The 8,332-nt window shown below is 38.1% G+C and overlaps 1 protein-coding gene across 3 annotated transcripts in view; it reads left to right on the forward strand.

Annotated features, from left to right (window-relative positions):
* Mcu (mitochondrial calcium uniporter) overlaps positions 1–8,332 on the forward strand; it is a 203,070-nt gene that overhangs the window by 31,773 nt on the left and 162,965 nt on the right. The window lies entirely within an intron of this gene.

An 8,332-nucleotide genomic window follows, 5' to 3' on the forward strand; every position in this document is an offset into this window, starting at 1 on the left:
GAGAGAGAGAGAGAGAAATGTATGAAATTTTTTCAGGTGTATTAGGTATATATGAAACATAAATAAATTTTGTGTTTAGACTTGGATCCTATCCCCAGTATCTCATTATGTATATGTAAATATGTCCAACTGTCCAAAATTCCATAATCTGAAATACTTCTGATGCCAGGCATTTTGGATCAGAAATACTCACCTTGTACTAAAAAAAAGAAAGGCCCATTTCCTTCTGCTGTACATTTGTTCCCGACTTTTTGCTACTGCATGCATTGCTAGTATGAGTAATGTTGCATACCCACCATTGCTTAGGTATGAATTTATAGAATGTGCTCTGAAAAGAAGGCATGAGAAACATTATGTACTTAATCTTTGCCAACACTATGTTTTGTCAAATTTTTGACTCTGGCCAGTGCAAAAACATGCTATCTCAATATAAATTAAATTTGTATTTCTCATTATGCGGGAAGTTGAGCATTGTTTTTTCAATGCTGAGAATCAAACCCGTTGCCTTGCACGTGCTAGGCAAGTGCTGTGTCACTGAGCTGTATCCCCAGTGCTATCTTTTTGAAGTACTCTCTTTTTCCTTCAATCAAAAAATTTTATTGTTATACTTTAGATAAACATAATGCTTTCATTCATCATAGAGAATTTGTTCTTGTACATTTTATAACTTGATTCTTTTTTTCCCACATTCCCCTATTTTTAATACTGTTTTATATAACTGAATTTATATGGTTACATTGTTCATGGTTTTGTAAATTGGCGCTTATTATGCATTGTTTTTTGGGTCATGTTCTTTTCAAATAGTAATAGATAATAGCACTTCCTTGAGGCTGAAGAGTAGCACTATAGGTCGTTAGTTCAGTGGCTATATTGTACACTATTGCATATGGGATCATCTCATGGAACAGCTTTACTTTTTAGCTGACCTTATTGATTCATTTTTTTCTCGTTTTTTTGTAAGTGTTAACATTGTTGCCTGGTACATATCCTTACATACTTGTGCATTTATTCTATAATATAGGCATAGGATTGCTGGTTTAAAAGATATATACACATGCATATTTAATAATTATTGTGATACTGCTTTCTAAAACCAACTTGAGAGTCTTTCTAAAGTTTTTCTGTTTTGTATAATACCATAAAATAAAATTATATGCTCTTTTTATAATTGTTGTTTGTTGAATTCTTTTTTTTTTTTTTTTTTTTTTTTTTTTTTTGGTACAGGGTCTCATTATGTAGCTTGGACTCAGTGATCCTCCTCTTTTCAGCCTCCCTAGCACTGGGATTACAGGCATGTGCCACCACACCTGGTCTTGTTGGAGCGCTGCGTGTAGTGTGAGGGATCGAACCCTGGTCCCTATACTTGCCTAAAAAGGTGCTTAGTCTGCTGAGCTATCTTGCTGGCCCTTGCTTACTGAATTCTTAGGAGAATCTGTCTAAAGCATACTATTATAAAATTAATGGTCTTTATTTCTTTTCCTTTTTTTTTTTTGGCGGAACTGGGGATTGAACTCAGGCCCTTGTGCTTGCCAGGCAAGCACTTATTCAACTGAGCTATCTCCCCAGCCCCTTTTCCTATTTTTGGAGACAGAGTCTCATTAGGTAGTTGACTTTGAACTCACTATGTAGCCTAGGCTGACCTCAAACTCACAGCAATCTTTCTGCCTCAGCCTCCCAGATGCTGGGATTACGGGGGTGTACCACCATGCCCACCTCTCTGTGTTCAGAGTGGCTAAGTAACTTTAATACATGATAAACTTCTTTTGTCAAAGCTCTAGTTTGCGTCCTTAGAACCCATGCAATATTCTAATAGAATATAGGTGTAGGTAAATGGAGTAGAGAGAAATTCTAAAATCTAATTTTAAAGATGAAGTTTGGGAAATAAGAGCCATTTTTTGGTAATAGATTTTTTTTTTAATTGAGTATTCACTTAGTTCAAAGAGGGTTAGTTATAAGACTCTCTTTCCTTAGTAGTCTTTTAGCTTGAACAGATAAATATAGAGCACCAATGTTCCGAGAGGGAACTCCGTAAAAAAATGTGTGGGTAGCTGTTGTAGTTTTACACAGCAGATAACATCTAGAATAAAGAACAGATGAAAATACTCATTGAAGATTAGTGTTCTTGAAGCATCATTAAATACAGCATTGCCCAAGCCTCATGTTCAGAGTCATTCATAAGCTTGTTCATTTTGCCTGTCTCATGTTTCCCACTGAGTTCAATGCAATTTTCCTTAATCTCACATTTTTTTCATGTTTGCCATGCTTCTTCCTTGTGCCCTAGTTTTGTTTCCATGCTTTGGGAGACATACATGTCCCTTTCTATTTCTCTGATTACAGATCTTTGAGGGGTTTTGTTGTTGTTGTTGTTGTTGTTGTTGTTTATTTGTTTTTTAAAAATAATTTTATTGAGAAACAAATAGCAATGAGACAGTTTCAAAACCAATCAGTAGGACAATTTCAATAATAAATACATTGCACATTGTTGTCTCAGTGGTTATTCACTGTACAAGATGCAGACATGACATCCCGTCCATAAACACTATTAGAACAAATCTGCTTATTCATTGAAATAAGAGAAAGTAGCCGTATATCTCTCCTAACTATTTTGAATATACAGATACAAAATGGTCATTCATTTGTATCCCCGTTTTTGCTTAGTTTTGTCAGAGAAGGGTATTCCATTGTCATTTAAATATTGTAGGTATGTGAATTAGCAAAATATTCCAATATAGTCCAGTAGTCCATAATAGTAGTGGGTCATCTGCAGGACTGGCAATGTCAGAAGTTGTTGACCTGAGCCCTTTACAGCCGAGCATACCAACATGGCTTCACCCCTTATACCTCGTTTTTATACCTTTCTGCTGTATGGTTAAGACCAAGATAAAACAAGACCTATATAACAATAAATGTAATTTTTGTATCTGATAAGGTCAGTGAAGTCCCCTCAGGATTTATTCTGAAACTCTGTACCGCACTTTGTAGATATTTTATCAGTGTCAGCCATGTAGATGAGTCACTGCTGTTGCTTGACCAATTCGCTCTCTGTAAAAGCCTGAGAGAATGTTTTCTCTCCATGTGACTCTCCTTAGGCATACTCTACATCATCGATCACACTGCTCTGTGGCCCCATAATCTCCTTGATCAGAAAATTTGGGACACCACTGAGTTACATGTTGTTACAGTACAGGATCTCCTATGTCCTGAGTCTTCACTGACCTTGAAAGGCTAGGGCCAAAATTTTGGCTGACCTTGGCAGCCCTTTTTTTTCCCTCTAATTTTTGGTCTGCAAACTTAGGTTGTTAATTCTTCAGAAGAGAAGCTTATTACTCTACAGCATATGTAGTTGGGTTTAACCTAACTGTCTATCTGAATATCAAACATCTTAGGCATAACATGGAACAGGAATTTTCCCTCAAGTATTGATATGTTATCTGAGTATTTTTCAGTATTGCACATAAATGTTGTCTCCTTCATAAAGCTCCTTTGATATGTTGGTCTACCCAGATCCTTTTTAGCTTTTAACTCCTGTAACACTGGTATCTTGAATTCTTCCAGTAGTTCTTGAGTATCTTTGCACAATAGTAAAAGGCTCCCCCCACCTTTGGGTGCCTCTTATGTGAAGCACTATTCTAAATAGTTGAATGAATAAGATGTACAATGTCCCTGTCCTTAGGAATGTATGTTCTCATGGGGGAGAGACACTAAATAAATGAAATAATTAGCAAGAAATATCATCTGGTAAAAACCGAATGAAAAAATTTACAAAGAATGAATCAGAGTTCTTAGATGTGAATGGCAGGGATTACTCTAGTTAGTGTAAGCAGAAAGAAAAAAACTTTTTAAGGGTGTTAGGTTGACTGTTTAGGGAAGCCAGAGAATCAATCTTCAAGTCTGCTTAGCCAGTAACAATTCCCAAATTACACCCCAGGACCAAATCATTAAAGATTCAACTGCTTTTGCTACTGGGAACAGATATAAAAACCTGTTCTGCAGTTGCTGAGCGTGAGATGCACCTGCTGGGATCTCTGCCATTCCCATTTTTGAATGAAAAGCCGATGTCACTCTGAAACATTGTCTCAGAATAGATCCTACTTGGTGTCTCCATCATGTAGTTTGCTTCCTAATTGAAGTAGCATGGGGGTATGTTTGACAGAACATGGGCCACATACTTGCTTATTGCTTTTGAGAGAGGCTGGCAAAATGAACTTTTGACTTCTATTTCAGGGAGACAGGCTTTGGAGATGAGAAATTTCCCAAACAAGAAAGGCCATGTAAAGGCACTGAGTAGTTAAAAACTATAGGAAATTTGATATGGTAAGGACACAAATTTGAAGTTAGATGAGTAGTCCGAGATCGCCTCTTTAAGGACATGATGCTCAAGCAGACAGTTGCCGAGGAGAAATCCAAGGAAGGATGTTAGCAAAGGGTATTTCAGTAGAGGGAACGATTCCCTGGTTTGGAATTGGGACAAGCCATAGCTTGACCTTTTGGGGGAAAAGGTTGGCTGAGGGGGCTGGGGAGTGTATAAGCAACTGGAAGCATAGGATGCAGTAACACGAGGAGAAGGTTTCAACACTGAGGTCACTCGCCTTACTTCCTTTGTCCTCTGAGATGTTCTGTTGAGAGCAGAAATGTGAATAGAGGTGTAGAAACAACAAAGGTACTTTTGTGCTACTAAACGCCAGGAACTGTGGGTATCATGGAGTGACTAAATTTATTTGTGTATTCAGGAGAACAGCATGAAGAATCTAGCAAAGATAAATATTAGAAAGGAGGAGAGAAAAAAAGAAAGAAAGGAAGGAGGAGGATCACTACAAGTCCAAACTATGTAGTGAGACCCTGTACCAAATGCAAATGAAAGAAAGAAGATAAAAGAAAAGCAAAGTAAAACAAAGAAAATAAAAGAAAGTGTCCACTGAGTATAGGGATAAAATCTGTTTTTATTTCAGTGTCCCATCTTGGTGGACCTTGAAAGAAGTTGCTTCTTTATTCTTTTTCCTCGTTGTCCAAAAATTGGGCCAGGGATATAGCTCAGCAACTTAAGCGCCTACCTGGCAAGCCCAAGGTCCTGCGTTTGATCCCTGGTACCACAAAAAAAAAAAAAAAAAAAAGTCTGCCGAAACTAGTATAGTGCAGTTGCATTTACTTGTACTGCACTAGTTTTCATGACTACATCAGAATACAGAAAGCTATTAAAGAATTGCATTATAGTGAAGTGACAGCAGCTGCTTTTTAGGCTCTTTAATAAAGAAGTTGAAAAAAAATAAAAAAGAAATCAACCTCAAATAATTAAGGTATTTATGCCTTTGGAATGCAGGTTAATTATCACTCAGAATAAGTGAATTCTGCCTCTTGTTCACTCTATTTTCAATTTCTAAAATTGGCTTCTAAAACTGGAATATATAGCCCAAATTTATTTAATTCTGTCATACCATTTAGTGGCATTTGGAGTTTGGACCATAGATAGTAAGGTGGCTCTGATGATATTTGGTGTCAGATAAGTCTTTGTGGGCAGGAATCTCTTTGTACATTTTTTTTTTTGTGGGACTGGGGATTGAACTCAGGCCCTTGCAGTCTTTGTACATTTTGACCTGTTTAACACCAATTCCTTTTCTATGCTGAGTAGATTCAGGTAGCCTGTCTGTCCTCAGCTATCATAACCCAAAGTATCTTTAGGCACGGCCAGGTATCACCCGTGGCTGAGAACTATTGATTTATCTAGATCAGTTTTTTTTTTTTTTTAAACTTGCCCTCTCCTGTTTGTCCTTTTTAATACTGACTGATGCAGAGCATGCATTCATGTGAATAGTCTTCGAACATGACCTCTAACCCAAACATGTAGAATGTTGTTTTGAGATGCAGGCTCACTGTGTTGCCAGCTGGCCTAGAATGTGTAGGCCCAAGCAATCCTAATCAGAAGATAAAACTCCTTTTCATTGTGTATACAACACTTAGATTTTTCTAATACTGTTTTTTTAAAAAAATCTTTTATTTATGTATTTACTTGATAAGGGATCGCACTACTCAGCTCAGACTCATAGTGATCCTCATGTCTCAGTCTCCCCAGCACCTGGATTACAGGTGTGCACCGCCATACCTGATTTTGGTGACTGGCACTGTGTGCCCGAGGCTTGGCGTGTGGTAGCAGGGATTGAACTCGGTGTCTCAGTTACTCTTCTCCCGTTGTTGGGACAAATACCTGACACCCAAAATGAAGGAAGGATTTATTTAGCTCACAGTTACTGGAGGTTTTAGTCCAAACTCCACTGGCTCTTAGGCAGAGTGGCACAGGGCAAAAAGTATCCATTCATGGTGGCGACAAAGAGCAGAAAACAAAATGGAGGAGTAGCAGCAACAATTGTAACAGAGGAAGTCTGTTTCTCTTTCTCTCTTATGTTACATTCAGGTTATCCACCCCAGCCTGGGTGTAATGCTCACAACCATAATCCCAGCAGTACTAAGACCCATAATCCCAGTGGATCATGAGTTAATCTCAAACTCTAGAAGTCCCCACCTCTTGACTGCATGAGGCTTTGGAGGGGGCAACTAAACACAAACCATAACATCCCGGTCCTTGTGCTTGTCAGGGAGGCACTTAGACCACCAAGCTATCTCTCCAGCCCTCTAATACTATTTTTATATGATCAAATTATGTTTACTTAAGAGTGTATTGTTGAGTCTGGAGCAACCAGATTCATTGTTCCCTTTTCATTGTGCAGCAGCAGTATCATTTCTTCTTGTTCTCCTCCTCCTCCTCCTCCTTCTCCCTGTACATCAAACTCAGGGCCTCACGCTTGCACCACTGAGGTACATCCCTGGCCCCAACAGCACAGTTTCTGAAGATGACCATAGCCTCAGGTGTGAACTCTGATTAGTCAGCTGGTTGTTTTGAGACTGTTGGACACAACCTATTAAAAGGGTCATAGAATCAATTTAGTATAGTGTCAACCAACATATTGTAAAATAATACAGAAGAGCCAGATTTTGTGCATAGTAAAGATAACTTGTTTCTCAGAATGTGTGTTTCATTTGTCTGTGTATGTGTGCTAAGTCTTATAAAATACAGATGTACACTGCGTAATTACCAACTCCATATACAGCAGTTATCCCACATGATTATAGTGACAGTGTAGCTGTCTTAATTTGTGTAATTACACCACGTTGTTCGCACAATGATGAAATCAGCCAACTCCTAACCTATTCCCATTGTTAAGCAACACATGACTTTATTTCTTAATGTGGTATTTATTTGAAAAAGGAAGTCTTAGCTTAAACCCATCAGGGTAATTCCATTCTTCCTAGTGATTGATTCAGGAAGCCAGGTGGAAGGCAGTCTGCACATGGAGTTTCCCTAGTGTAGTTACTGATTCTGAATGGTATTTTATCTAAATTGACCCGGTCAGCTGAAGCAAAAGCCATTGGGTAAAGGAACCCCTCTTCTTCTGCCTCCCGTGTACAGAGAAGCTTGCGAAGCCAGCACTATGGGCTGCCGTCTTAAGCTACAAAAGGAAACGGCTGATGATATTAACTTTAGGTGTAAGCTGGGCAACCCAGGAGGCAGTTTGGAACAGTAGATTCACCTGCTTAACGCCCACTCCTACCTATGGTCTTCTGAAGAGAATACATTTCCAAAGTGCTTAAACCATTTCTGAGTTTGTCATTCTGTTTGTAGCTGAAGTGGTACTGACTGATGAGTGGAAGTGAGGGTAGTCATGGTTTGAAGTACTAATGGCTGGGACTTACGGATGAAAATGCTACTGATTGCCATTTCTCATTTAGTAATTAGAGTTGAGAATGATTTACTGCAGGTCTCACAAAACACCTTCATTTGAATAATATTTAATATTTATAGAATTTGCTACTTTATAAATCCTGAGTTTTTTGCATGTAAAAGTTTCATTATTTAAAGGCTTTATTAGTCAGACAACTTTTGTTTTTATTTAACGGTTCTGAGATTTTACCTTTACAACTTCCTTTTCATCTATTCTTAGAGGTCTTTTTGTTTTCTGAACTCAAAGAACAGCTATGATTTTCTTTTACAGTGTGTTTGCCTGTACTTCTCTGCAAGGTATTCAAAAGGAAAAATTCATTTGCCTCATTCTTTTAAAATGTTCCCCTCTCAAATAATTAAGGATATAAGACAACAGCCAGTGAGAAAATAAAAATTAATCCTTGTGATTAGACTTTTAACTCTAGGTGTTCTTGTTAGTAAGCACCAAGGAATGGATAGAAAGCCATGGTTTTTTACCCCCTACCTTCACTGTTAAAGGATAGCGCACTCTCCTTGTGCTCGCTCTCTCTCTCTCTCTCTCTCTCTCTCTCTCTCTCTCTC

Source organism: Octodon degus, unplaced genomic scaffold, assembly GCF_000260255.1.
Source record: "Octodon degus isolate 3935 unplaced genomic scaffold, OctDeg1.0 scaffold00005, whole genome shotgun sequence".
Taxonomy (NCBI): Eukaryota; Metazoa; Chordata; class Mammalia; order Rodentia; family Octodontidae; genus Octodon; species Octodon degus.